A 15,090-nucleotide genomic window follows, 5' to 3' on the forward strand; every position below is an offset into this window, starting at 1 on the left:
TCTATTTATTTCCTGAGCTCTACTGAATGTTTACGAGGCCTACACAGCCATTATGGAAACAACCTTACGTCAAATCTGTGACCTTAATAAAAGCTAGCCTATATATTATTTCCCTTTGTTTTATGGAATTGGACCCCCATTATTTTATTTATTCAACACCATCATGCAGATCATTTGTCTGCATGCATCTCTGTGGCAGCAGCAACCTTGACACCTATGATAGCCAAAGGCCAAGGGCTTCCTTAGATTAAATATATGAGTCCCCGTCGTGAACCCAAGATGAACATGCTTTGGGCATCACAGGGATATGCTCAGCAACTGACAGGATGTGGCACTAGGTGAGTGTGCCTTTTGGGGTCATGATCAGCACCTCAGATCGGGCAGTAAATATGCTGCGTGCAGGGGCTGCAAGCTGGGGGTAAAAAGCATTTCATCTTATTTTGTTTTCCTTACAACTGGGATGTTGAGCTGCATTAATGTAGAGCTGGAGAGCAAGTGAGTATGTGGCACACATGCTCTGAAATATCACTTCTAATTATCACTTTTAATTTACAGCCGCTGGCAGTGTTTATTTATTCTTGCTCAAGAGTTTCTGCTAACCCCTCACCCACACAGAAGACCTCCTTTGCAGAAAGGCAAGGCTTTGCAGAGGCAACTGAGAGGGATCTGATGGAAACTAGGTGCCCCAATACCTTGTGCAGCTTTGCAAACCCTGCCCCTCAGTGCCTGCAGCTGTCCCAGCGCTCACAGAGCTGAGCAGCCACTGCCGCAATCTGCATTCAGGGGGCAGCGGCCGCAGCACAGAACTTGATTTAGATGCCACTGAAACACACCACTGTGTGTCTCACGTGCTGCCAGGCCATCCTGCCCTCACCGACAGCCGTGCCCCAGCCTTCTCATGGTGGTGATGGATGTGCTGGGGGAACAAGGGGCTACGCTCTCCTCCCTGCCTCTATCAGCCAGCTGCACCTCGGCTCAGCTCCATGCAGCCTGGGGCTGTCCCAGCCCTGGGGGCTTCCTTCCATCCCATGGCCTCGGCAGACCCGTTTGCAAGGCTGCCTAGGTTGAGCTGCAGGTGGTGGGTACATGGTGCTGCTAGAGATATCAAAGTCCTTGCGCAGTGCTCCATCCCTGACAAACCACAGCCCGCCTGTAATGCAATATCCATTACAATGTTACCACTGGGCACGCTCACAACAAGACTGAGTTTAATAGCTCCAGTCATTTGTCTTTCACAGCAAGCTGCACATCCGAAACAGGGTGATTAGAGCAGGGCCGAGCGTAACCGAGAGCCAGGGAATGGTTGCCTTATTTCAGAGGGTGCCCACATAAAAGACAGCTTTTACAATGCAAGTACAGTAACATTTGCACGGCCATGCTTAATCTGACAGTTATTTATTGCGCTGGGTTAGATAAAAACCTCCATGCAGAAAGGAATCAAGGCCTGAACTCAGTATGTGCCAAAATTCACAGATGGTCCTTTTCTCAGACAAATGGGCTTGAGGAGGACAAGTGAAACCTTGAGAGCTGTGCAGGAATCCAGAGTCCCTACCTGCCCTCTGCACATGCAGCCTCACTGCCTGCAAGGGATGGGCATCTTTCTGCAGTGAGTGAGGAGCTTGGGTGGACAGATGGGATGGGAAGCTGAAATGGTGGCAGGAACAAGACTGGGAGTTTCCCAGTCCCACTGCACACGATGAACAGGGGGTGGATGCAAGCAATAGATCCCAAGTCTGGGGTGCAAAATGCAGCAGGACTCATGCACACCCGTACTCTGATAATGCAGCCTCCACCCAGTATTTTTTTCAGTGTGAATTGCAACACCAAGAGCTGAAGATGGTGAAAGAGCTCAGATGATAAAAAAAAGTAGTGCAGAGACAATTGTGCTGGGAGGTGGAATCTGGATTCACAAATGAATTTAAATTTAATTAATCTGCACTTGTTTTTTATAGAATTTTCCCATGAGCTTTATGAAAGGCAACATTTGTATTTTCAGTTGGAAACAATGCTTTTCTTGAGATTTTCCATGATGCTCATATGGGTTCTCCTTATCTCCCATAGCCTAAAGACAGTTTTGCTTGTTTTCTTTAATTTTCTTGGAAAATTGAAACTTTTAATTTTTGTACAGCCCCAAATGATTATTTTTGATGTTATTTAAGTTGTTGTTAAAGTCCAGCTGGGGTGAGCTGGTGAGCTACAGATTTGGAAAATGAAGAAAAAGATTCATCTGTCAGCTAGAGGGAAAAAGAGAACAGTGGAACCTGTTTTTGATGGGAGATGTTAAAATACACAAAGGATTTCATATATCTTATTTCTTATACATACTTCTTTCATATACAGTGGCAAATTGAAAGACTATTTGAAAGGTACTTCCCTTTGAGAAGCAGCAGTGGAGAAAGTGTCATCCCATCTTGCCCAAAAGCTTTCCTGGGTTGACCTGAGGCATACTCTGGTCATATGCACTGCTTGGGTCACTGAGAGGGGCCTGGACATCCCCAAAAGTCATGCTCACTGTGGAGCAAGTGGCCTCAGACCTCACTTAAGCCAGCCAGCCTGCTCTTCTGAGTGTGTGGGGCCAAGGGAGCTGGCCCCACACACTCAGCATCTAAATAACCGAACCAATTAGTTTAAGAACTTTGTTAGTAAGATGTGGCATTTTGAGGATAATTCCTGAGAAACAAGATTTCTGCTCCAAAAAAGTTAGGAAGTTAAATTTGTCTAAGAAACCATGTCATGGGCAAGAGGTGAAATAGAGGTAATGAATGTGGAAGATGTAACAAAGTGAAAAGTAGAGACAACCAACAGGTGCAATTAACCATGAATATTTGGATCTCTTCCTTCTCCACAAGCAACTGCATACACAAACTAACATTTGGCAAGCCCAAACACTGATGTTAAATGACATACCAGATGTTCCTGGCAGCCCACAAATGCTCTTCAGCTCTTGCTGCCAATACTGCAGACAGTTCTCCTCATTCAGTGTCCTGGGCAGATACCTGATCAATACACTGACAGGTTTCATGGCCTTCTTTCATAAAGAGAAAATTCTTCCTCTGCCACATTGCAAACCCAGAGTGTTATTCGCCAGTGTGCATGATGGGTGTCTCTGCTGATCTCACACATTGTTCACAAGTGAACCCCTGATATTTAAACTCAGACAATAAACTTACCACATGGACAACTGAGCTTTGCATAAAATGCTGTTATTCTGGCAGTGTCTGATATTAGACAAACTCGGTTTGGTTTTTTCCAGTGTTGGGGGAAAAACATATGAAACAGTCAGTTTTGGATGATGTTTGCAAAACCACCATTAGTCTGTGTTTGACCCAAAGCTTCCTGCGTCTCCAGAATCATACACACAGTGTTTTGAGACAAGGAGTTATGCAAGTGTGCAGTATGCAAGAAATTACGAAGTGGGAATGAGGGTCTTTAGGCTGTATTTCCACAACACAGTTTCTTTTTATTCACAACAATAATACAAGCCTCCCTGATTCAGCATGTTATTACTCAAACACATGGTTTACTTCTCTTGCTAGATGAAGCAAACCACATAGAGGGTCATGCCAAAGCCAAGAGAGAATAATTTGGTTGTCCTAGATTTATCTTAGTGTTATTGCCTACTGCCTGAATATTAGATGTATATGGGAAGACGAAGCTTATGTAACTGTATGTTGCAACATATAGTTGCTGTGGATTTAATACTGTTTAATAAAAGAGCCATCTGTCAAACTCCACTTAGCCCAAAAGGGGGAAGAAGCAGAGAAAGAAAAAACGTTCAGCCTATTGTACTTTCAAAGACTTTACCCTTTCAAAACTGAATGTCATGAGCAGGGAATGTTTCCAGCGATCAATACTTGGATGAAGGGAAGCTTTCCAGCACTGCTGAGTGGCTTTTGCAGCAGCTGTGATCAAGATGGTTTGGAGTGTTTGTTGTTGGTGGTTTTTTATTTATTTATTTCCTTGCTCTTTAATCCTGATTGATTTAAACATTAATACGAAGCTGACGTTCATCTTGCATTTGCAATATTTTGCATATAATGGATTGTTCGCCTGATAATGTGAACAGTGCAAGAGAATACAGAAAGGGATGTTCTGACTAATTGTTTTCTTTATAATTGATGAAAAATGTGGTGATTAGAAAGTGCTTGTGTGGGAATGGCTCTCAGGTCAATCATGCCTAAAGGACTGTTTGGCAACTTGCACAATTCATAAAAAAGGTCCAATTGGTGGATGAATAGAGCATGCCCCTTGGTTCTGGGCCCCTGAGGCTGCTTGGTAGAGATGGGCACTCCTTTGTGTGGGTCCAGTGCAGAGCAGGAGCAGCTCTGAGGACTGCTAGAGGTCACCAAAGCCTGGGGCACAGCTGACCACCCTACACAATGCCAAGCATCCCTCCTGGCATCCACACCTGCACAGTGTGTTTGGACACAGTTGATGCATTGCCCAACCCAGCTCCTGAGCCTCAGATGTACGTACCGTGGGTACCAAATGAGCTCATTGGCAAGCCTTCTGGAAAGACACTAAGTAGCTTCCTGTTAGCTCCTCTTGATCTGTCCATGCTGCTGTTGTTCTGATTAGATTTCCACCCTGATCCTTCGTTTATGTTGAATACAAACAGTGGCACACAATGTGTGGTCCAAGGAGATCTGAGCAAGTGAGCACCGAACCAAATCTGGGATGGATTAAGGCCTGTTATGGGATGTACATTGATGTTACATTTGTGTTGCAGTGCTGTAACATTTGAATCACGATGTCGTGATATGCAAGATAAAGGCTGGGGGGCCCCTTTATATTAAGATCTTTATGGCTCTGGCACTGCACAGTGCAAATCTGCAGAGATGAGAGGGAACTATGAGTGGGAAAGAAGAGCTATTAAATGAAAGCCTCTCGACTGGTGTTTAACATGAAAGACTCATCAGTTTGTGTCACGTAGTTGTAAAGGAATTAGAGATAGGCTTGAACCACAACTCCCAGTTCCAAATACCTTTACTCCGAGACCCACACAGAGCCAGAATTATTGCTTAAACATGGTTCCGCGAGGACACTTTCCTCCTCCTCTGTTATGGTCATGTGGAAAGCCTGCACTCTACAAACAGTGGTGAGATAATCAGGTCTTAGCCCCTGGGGCTTCCAGTTGACCTTCAGGGGTGAGGAGCAGTCAGAGGATGGCTCCCTGCGCTGCCACCACCAGCGGGAGCACGGATGCAGTGCCATGCACCTCCACAGGCAGTCTAGGAGAATGTGTTCTCTGCTCAACCTGTCCCAGAGCAAGTTAGCAGCAGCTGCCTGTATGGCACCACACCTACATTGGTACAAACTTGGTGTGAAAATCCTGCAATGAGTCTAGGTCCCAAAGGCCAAACATGCAAACATAAGCACTTGTCAAAATTCAACAAATTGTGTTTCCAAATTTCTATTTTGGGAAAAACTACAAATAAGAAAGAAATCATTTAGAAAGTTTACTGGACTGGACTGTAATTACTGTTGCTTTTAATTTCTAACAGCTGATATCTTCCTCAGTTTTATTCTGCTTCTTATTCCCCTGATGGGACTGAGCTGAATGGGGCTGATTTTGCACGACGACCATGCCCAGTGACTATGGCTGCACTGCAGCACTGCCCATTAGCATGGGACCAGCAGCACTGCAGTTACTGGTGATCTCTGCTTGACACACATCTGCTTAAAAGCAAAAGGGCAATGTCCAGAAGACTTTTGTGCATCCCTGGGTGAATGGCTGATTACCAATCTGACAACGCTATTATTTGTACTTTGGCTGCATTTACAGGCCGAGTCAGGGGTCAGGTCAAAGTGTGCTAATCAGGATAGAGATATGAAACAAAGTCAGCCTTTCCTCTCAGCAGATTGCACTCCAGAGGCCATGTCCTGGGAGAGCATAGCAGCTCCTTGAACCTGCTGATTCCAGCACAGTGGTGCTGCTTTGCTGTCATCTGACTATTGGAAACCAGATAGGTCAGGCAGAGAGAGCAGTCAGCCAGGCACTGAGGGGCAGAGGCAGGCTGGGAGGGCAAGGAGTAGCGCTGAATAGAAGGGCATTCTGCAGCAACCTGCTCCTCTGGACAACACCCAGTGGTGCTAAATGGGCCAGGGTTTTTGCCAACTACATGAAATGGTATCCTGGGCTCCATCAGAAGAGAGATGGTCAGCAGGGAGAGGGAGGTGATTGTCCCCCTCTACTCTGCTCTTGTGAGGCCCCATCTGGACTACTGTGTCCAGGTCTGGAATCCCCAGTACAAGAAAGAGAGCTGTTGGAAAGGGTCCAGAGGAGAGCCACAAAGATGATCAGGGAACTGGAGCACCTCCCCTATGAAGACAGGCTGAGGGAGCTGAGCTTGTTTAGCCTGGAGAAAAGAAGGCTATGGGGTGACCTTATTGCAGCCTTTCAGTACCTAAAGGGAGCCTACAAACAGGAGGAGAATCAACTCTTTGAAAGGGTTAATAACTGCAGGACAAGGGGAAATGGTTTTAAGTTGAGGGAGGAGAGATTTAGGTTGGATGTCAAGGGGAAATTCTTTACAGAGAGAGTGGTGAGGTGCTGGAACAGGCTGCCCAGAGAGGTTGTGGATGGCCCGTCCCTGGAGGTGTTCAAGGCCATGTTGGATGGGGCCCTGGGCAGCCTGGTCTAGTATTAAATGTGGAGATTGGTGGCCCTGCCTGTGGCAGGGGGGGTTGGAGATTCATGATCCTTGAGGTTCCTTCCAACCCTGGCCATTATGTGATTATGTGAAATGCCTATATCATATGTGCAGGCACTTCCTGACAGGCTCTTCTAGGGAGACTTGGCAGGAATCTTCTAATCCTTCACTGTGTACCTTCTGAGGCTGTCATTTGAACAGGTGTAAATAACTGTATCACACAAGGTAAGGTAAAATTGGGTTCACATGTGGTGTTATAACTTCTTTGCTGGATACAGGTCAGTTTCTCTGGCTTCTGATTCCCTTCTTTGACAGTGCCTATTGATGTCTGAAGTGCAATCACTACTTCTAAGAGCATTCACAAAAATGTGTCCTTGACACAGGCCCTGCAAGGAAGCTGACAGATCCTGCACATCAGCCTGCTGTCTGCCTGACCACTAGCCAACCTGCTGCTCTGACAAGTGCTCATCTAACCAGCCCTGCCGCATGTTACATCAGTGTTGAGTACCTTCACTGTGTGCTCACAAGGACCTGACAGCATTTTATTACTGTCCTTCCACTGTCCTCTGTCATTCCCACTGTCCCCACACTTCAACACTTTGTACTTGCATTTATCTCATATTACTGCTGTGCAGGCTCTTCTTACTCTGGTTGAGTCAGTGTTTCTCTACACTGCTTGATGATTTTCTCTCTACTTTCCGCTCACTTTTGCCCTATTTTCCTCCTCCCCCCATCTTACATGAAACATTTCCTGATCCACTGCTCCGTGTCCCCTATTGTGCTCCATCCCGTGACTCACTGCACAGGAAAACTGGCTTGTTTGCTCGGGATGTTCTGGAGGGCAGGGGCTGAGATCCAGGGGCGTATGAGATGTTCCCAGAGGTTGTGATAGCAATGAGATCCACGCTCACTGTCAAACCTTGGAGCAGGTTTGAATCTATTGCTCCCACTGCTTTCCCATTCCTTGTCTTCTCCATGGGAGTGGGAACATCCTAACTACCACTCCTTTGGGAAGAGGCATCCTCCATGGCACAGCTAGCCAAGAAGCCTCAAATTTAGTTTTCTCTTCCCTTTCCTCATCTGTGAAATACCTCCGGATGGGAATTTCCCTGTTCCTTTAGCTGTAAGACCCAGTGAGTGTGGTGGTGGCAAGGAGGAAGGGGGAACCTCTTATTTAATTTGCATGTAGCCAGTTATGATGCCTGTGGTGGTAGTGGGAAGTTCAGGTTTAAATCCCTCATTTCTCTGGTCAGGAGTGATCTAAGAGGAAAAATAGCCCTGCATCAGAAGAACAGGGATTTGGTTGTGGGTTTCTGCAGCTCCGAGAAGCCCCTTCCCTATTTTGGCTCCTGCTGACACTCGGGAAAAACATTGCTTTTGTTCCAGAGAAGACGAAAGACTAATGATTGAAGTTAGAGTGAAACAGCTCACCATATTACTTAATGAGCAGGGCCTTGACTGTACTTGGTAAAAGCAGCTTTTATATGTAGTGGAAACAGCAGCCCTAGGGAGTGTTCTGTACAGTGCCCAGGGACTAAATTCTCTGCCTTTCAGCAGAGGGTTACTTACCCAAATTCTGCCTGCTCAACGTTGCAGAGTCCCTGCATGCTTTGGTACTTGAAGAGGAAGCAGTGCTCCAGACAGGAACCCTCCAGAGGAGGGAGAAAATGAAATGCTCTTAAAAATGAAGTTGTGACAACTCTATTCAGAAACTTGTAGGGAGGGGAAGCTCATTTCCACACATTGCCCAACTTCCTGATTCGGGCAGTTCCTTTCAGCGAATCCCAGGCGGATGGAAATTTGCAGAGACTTGTGTGTCAGCATCCCCTGGTGCCCTCCTCCCCTCAACCTCTTCCTCCTCTGTACGGGACACCGAGCCACAGGGACAGCAGGAGCACTGGAGATTGGGCTGCCCTGGGACTTTTTTGATTCATAAAAATGCTCCACTACTGACTGGACAAAAGAGGGGAGGGAGCTCCAGGAAGGGAAGGGAATCCCCTGGACTCAGCAAGTTCCTGCTCATGGCGTCAGTGGTAGAGGTCCTACTGCCCTCAGTGGGTGTTAGATTAATCATCTCATCTCCAGCTCCAAGCTGCTCACTGGGCACTGCAACACCAGAGCCAAAATTTTGAGTGTTTCGGAGCCACTGCCCCAGCAGTGAAACTCCGTTACATCTGTCATGCAAACAGCTGTCCTGCACGGTCCTGGCCCTGAAAGATGTGGAATTCATTCCTGCCCCAAGACTTGATTATAAAAACATCAGAGGTTATATTTTATGCAGAGGTGAGGCTGAAAGGAGCAGAGAAAAGCAGTAACCTTCTTGCAGTCATGTGTTGAGGTTAATTCCTCAGAAGTTGTGTTAGCCTAACTGGAATAGTGCATGAGAGGGGAGGTAGGGATTTGGCTGTGAAAGGTGAAACTTTGAAATAAATTGACTTTATTGCTTCACACAGGTCAAATTCAGCCACCAGCTATCAAGGAAAAACTGCTAAAGGCACCCCAGACTTTTTCCTCATTCCATAAACAAATAAACAAATGAGATATCCCCTTTGCACAGATGGTAAAAGTAACCTCCAGCTAAGAAATCTTCTGTGACCATCCCTGGCACAGTAGGCTGAGAGTGCCCTCAGGCTTCCTGCATCTCTCAAGCACCACACAGGCAGGCAGATAGCTGCAGGCATCCCACCCACAGCCCCCACCACTGCCTTGATGGCACCGCTTTTCACAGGCAGCATTTCCTCGTCATTGGGAGGGTGAATAATCAGCTCTTACTGAAATTAGTTCATGCATGAAGGTTGGTGTTAAGGCAAGGATGAAAAGCTGGGAGAGGCAAGCAATATTTTTCTGGTATGAGAGCTCTGTGGGGTGCCATCACAAGCTACTGCTAGCTATGGGCACCATGTCTGTTTTAAAGGGACTATTCAAAAAATGCCACTCAGGGACAACAACCACCTCAGAAACTGTCCCAGAGCCATCCTGGGATGTGGAAGTATTAATAAATCTGCTTTTTCAGAAGTAAAAAAGAGTGGTATTCAGGGCAAGGTCATCAGCTTCCTTATTTGTGGAGGTTTGCTTTATTCTAAGGAATGTCTCCCTGGCTAGTTCCACTCTCATGGGACTGAGTGTGTCTACAGCACAGAGAAACCGAAGTCATCCTGCAGCAAATCAGTATCACAGGGTACAAGGAGCATGTGCATCAAAACCATCCCCAATGCTCCCAAATTGCCTGCAGCCTCTCTGTGGTGCTTCACTGCACTGTGATGGGACACCCTCTCTGACAGCTGCAGAGCCCATCTTGAAGATGTAAACTCATAAGGGAGGTCTCTGCAGAAGAGAATGGACCTGGTGGCTCTGGGGCTAGATCAAACAGCTGAGTTTTCTCCCTTGCTGAGTAAAGAACCACTGAGAAGAGCTGCACATCTTTTTGTGTTGCTTTGGGTAGGGGACTGGGAAGGGAACAAAAGATTTTCCTGGAAAAGTAAAACTGGATCATCTCAAACTGGCAATTATACTCTGCAATTTGATACTATTTGATCCCCATACTTGACTTAAACATTCAGTCTTTGATCATATGAATATTCTTCAGGCAAAGCAATGGTATTTGTTTTATTTTTTGTTGTTGTTGTTTTAATCAGTCTGTCAAACTGATGTGCAGATTGAATACAGATGCTTGCATGGTTTTCTGTGCAACTCTTACAGCAGAAAGACTATCATATTTACAGCACTTTCCTCTTTTAAGAGTTGGTACTCCCAGTCTATTCGGCATCCAAGGATATGAGGCTTGCTGTGAGCGTGCCTGATGCTCGGAAGGGCAGAGACTGCTAAGTTGCTGCAGCCTGACAAGCTGGGCACTGGCAGATGCTATTCAGTCTCTCCGCTGCACTCTGCCAAAGCACTTAGCCTCTTTGCCATGACAGTTTTTGGTCCTTCCTGAGCTGCAATCCACACTGAGTTGGGGCTCATAAATACAAAGCAATGCACCTGTGCCTGACAAATGTCCGCAGGAAGCTGTCATTGCCAAGTCTGTTTTCAGTGAGTTCCCAGTTCTCAGAAAAGGTAGCCACGTTCTGGAGATGAAAGGTCGGTGCACATTATCTTGCAAATGATGAGCTCAGTGAACTGTTTTCCCCAGCCAAAACACGCAAACGAGAGGATAATGTGCTTTGGTGGGCAAGCTTGGAAATCCTCCAGGGTCCAGAATTATCTGCTCTGTGACCTTGTGCACATCTTCTTTGTGCTCCAGTTCCCACCACCTTAACTCAACATGTCCAGGGTCCTGTGATGCTCTCACGCTGCTTACCAGTCCCATGGCCACCTCAGAGATCTGAGAAAGATCCTCAGGAATAAGAAGCAGGGGTCACAGTTTCCTACAGCATGTTCTGTCCTGAGCTCTGCTTTGGAACCAAGGAGGACCCAGACATCACTCCATCACTGGTAGCAGCTGGATGAGCTGCTTTGAGCTGTACTGGGGGAAACTGCAGCCCAGATTATCTTGGGGGTCTTGCTACAAGCTGGTTCCCTCTGATATTCTGCAGCCTTGTTCTCCAGGTGCACACAAGGCATTACTTCTCGCCTGGACCCGTGTCTGACACACTCTGCTTTGGACTGCAACATAAAGACCCAGACAATGAAGAGTTGATGTCTCCAAGGAAAGCACACGCAGCAATATTTGTATGCTTTGAGTGGCTATAAATGTAGTGTGCTATCTAGTAGTTAAGTATTATCATGAGAATACTCATCTGGCTTTACATCACTGCTTAGAGGTTTTCTCCAGGCCAGTGTACCTAACCCTGAGGAACCAATCCAGCATCATGGTCTGTGTGCTGGAGTGATCTCAGTGGTTGTGTGGCAGGGTACTTGCTCCTGCATATCAGACCTTTCTCCAGACACTCTGCAGTACTGTTTACTACCCACGCATTTCAACAGCTACCTGCCTAGATGGATAATTGCTTGGCTGTAAGGCTTTACCATAGCAATATGTGCAGAGATCTCTCCACCAAAAATATGTAGGTCAGTCCAAAAATAATACCTCCTATTTATTTCCATGGAAACAAGAAATACAAAGAGCACAATAACACTGTTTGATAGAGCAAATTCTCAGCTACAGAACAGTATTTGTCAGTATAGTCACCACCAGTAGTTATGCATTTTTGCCAGTGATGAACAAGAGCCTGCATGTTGCACTTGTAAAAATCTGCACGAGCAGAGGCGACCCACTGTCACTGTCACCACCCACCACCTCACTGTGCTCACATACACTGTTTGGTCTCCATAAATGTTCAGCAAGTATAGATGAATGTCAGTGAGTGCCATTTTTTCTGCATGGAGGAATTCGATGCCACACCTTTACGTCATACACACTTACATGTCAGATGCTATTTTGTCAGGCTGCTCCTCTGCTGCTGTCTGTCACACAGCAATAAAATGTAACAGACTACTGGCAGAAAGGTTCAGTTTCTTCTGCCAAACCACCAACATCTGCCTCTGATGTCATGGGTCAACATAATGAAAGAAGAGGCATTACATTTGGAGCAGTCCTTTAGCTCTTCATGGGATGAAACTCTTAGAGGTGGCTGCAAACAATCCAACAAACCTGTCCCAGCTTTGGAATGCCCTTTCTACTCATTTTCTTTTTACACCGTCCCACGTCCAGTGCCTGTTAGAGTTGCTCATCATTTGACACCTGAAAGAACTGAGATCCAGAAATGTTTGGAGTCCAACCTAGGTCTGCACTGTATAACTTTGAGAAACCTTGTCAAGCTGGTGGAGTCTGCTCCCATGTAACCTTCTATGTCTAAGAAATGAACTTTGTCATATGGTGTCTCTTACTGCTTGCTTGGCTCTGTTTCTTAACTAGTGTACTCCCATTTAATCTCAATTTAAAGATCTAGTCCAGTCAGATGCAAAAGATAACATATCTCATAATATGAGAAATAGAAATCCTGCTAATGTGGTAGGGGAATCAGAGCTGTCCCTCTCCTGTCAGTAGATTGATCACAGGTACAATTTGTGACTGCACTTGCTTGTCTCTGACATTCCCTGTTTTCTAGATATTCTGTACAATGAGGAGCTGTTCCCCTTCTCTTTAATCTCTTCAGCAACAATATTGTTCATTGTGAGGGTGGTAAAAGTACATGAAGCCATAAGGGAGTTACCATTTCACACAAGTTTAATCCCTACTCAGTGACTGAGCAAAGGAAAAAATGGGTCTGGGAGGCAGATGCTTTTAAGGAGTAGCATCTGTCTTATAAATCTATAAAAGGCACCCAAATGTCCTTGGAAAATGTTCCCACTGCTCCTTAATCAGAACGTATTCTTCTTTTTGAAGCCATCTGGAACGGGCATGTTGTCCATTCCACCTCAGCCAAAGCAGAATTGTCATCACTGTGGTTCAGTATGTTCCCTCTTCAGTGGTTTGTTTTGTACATAGCGATTAAGTTGAATTGAAGAGGTGGTAAGAAATTTGGAATGGGCCCGTCCAAATTCTGTAGAAGGACATTATGTAGATGAACAAAAACAAATGTCAAAATGTCTTTGAGTTTTAAGGGATGCTTCCGGATAACATATACTAACACCTTGTTTTATCTTTGCGTAAGTTTTTAAAATGACTTACGGCTTCCATAGCAGACCTAGGCTGATTGGAGTGGTATGTGCATAGGTTCTTGCAGGAGACACACTTTGTAACATTTGGCTGCTTTCAGACACACACAAAGAAGATTTTGTACTCTGGGCCTGGTGTTATTAGAATGAGATCCTAGAATGGTCCTAAACCTGGAAATTTCTACAGTCCTATGCCGGGAAGTGTTTGCCTAGTAACACAGAGCTCTTCAGGAATATTAGCAGGGGATTTCCTTGTTTCCGAGTAATTTCTTCAGTAATTCTACAAACAATATCTCTGAATGACATGTCTGGGTACAGTAGAGCAAACACTGAGGTTTATATCTCCTGTGCTTGCTTTAGCCTGTCCGGCAACACGGCAGGAAGAGTTCAGGGAACCGTATTGTCTTATGGAGTGATTGGAGACCTCTGTGACAGCACCAGAGGTGGGAGAAGGATAGACATTTTGAGATTTCACAGAATGGAACATTTCTTCCAAACACAGCAGAACGTTGTTATCCAGATAGACCGTCAACCAAAGGAGAAAAAAAGCAGCAGTGACAAAAGCGCTGAAAAGGCATGTTGTAGTGCAGTCCTGCCTCCTCACCACATTCCCACTGTAACACCCCTCTTCATCCAGATTAAATCTTCAGAAAACATCTTGAAATCTTCTTTCAGGATATCTCTCTATCCATCCCAAACTGAAAAGAATCATCATTTCCCATACAAAAACTAGAAATTCATTCATTTTGGCAAACAAAAGTGAACACAGAAGATGTGGACTCCCAGGCCACTTATTTTCCTTTTAAAGACCTCTTTCTTATGCATTATTGAAATGTCACTGTTTTGGGAGAACAACCAGAGGCCAAAGAAAAATATGGCAGGTGTCATGCAGATGTACACAGTGGTAAATTGTCTACCCTGTAGTATTTATAATCGAAGCAGATAAAAAATACACAAAGGGCAGAGGGAAAAGGGAGGTAGGCAATCTCAAACAGTAACGCATGAAGCTGTAGGAGGCCTGGCCCAAAGACACACATCTTATCCCATGGCAGATCTCAAGATATGGTGATTTTTAAAGAAGGTAAACAAAAACATGAAGCCGAACATTTGTGAGAAAGCAAAGTTGGGAAAAAAAATAACCTACTCCATTTGTGAACAATAGTTTTCTTGCAACATTTGGTAAAATTCTATTTTAATCAGCTTTATCCCCCTCTGTACATTTACTGGAACCCTACACTCTTAAGTTCTCATTTAGAATGTACTAATTTCATATTTTTTTTCCCCTCAAATAATTTATTTTAGGATATATGCCAAAACCTGTTATTATGTGAACAGCTCTTGACAAACAATGTACTTGACAAACAAATGTTTTGTCAAAAGGTTATGAAGCAGCTCTGTTGTTTCCAAGGCTTTTCTTCCCTGTAATCATTAACTAAACTATGTTGCTTAAGCATTCTGGGAAGAGATTTGATGAAGAAAAGAAGTTCCATACAGATGCTGGAGACTGGTCCAATACAGGGGCTTAAAAAGAAAAGATTTGACTTTTATCAGAAAGGTTCAAATTCAGTCCCTCTCCCAACATCTCTGTTTTCCATTCTCCTTCCAAAACAGTAAGGCATTTGCCAAAACCATGGGGCATGTTGTGATAGCAACAAAATGGTCATCATTTCAATGAGAAGAGCTTCATGGTGTGGAGGTAAGGAGTAGCCACTCATTTGAGAACTGGGCACATCTCCAGCAGGGAAGACTACCTTTTCCATTAATGATTCTAGATGTTTTGCCATACATGATTTTATTGTATTTTCAGCAGAATTGTGAGGGGACTTCCGTGCCCAAG

The sequence above is a fragment of the Phasianus colchicus genome, chromosome 2 (assembly GCF_987193195.1).
Source record: "Phasianus colchicus chromosome 2, bPhaCol1.hap1.1, whole genome shotgun sequence".
Lineage (NCBI taxonomy): Eukaryota > Metazoa > Chordata > Aves > Galliformes > Phasianidae > Phasianus > Phasianus colchicus.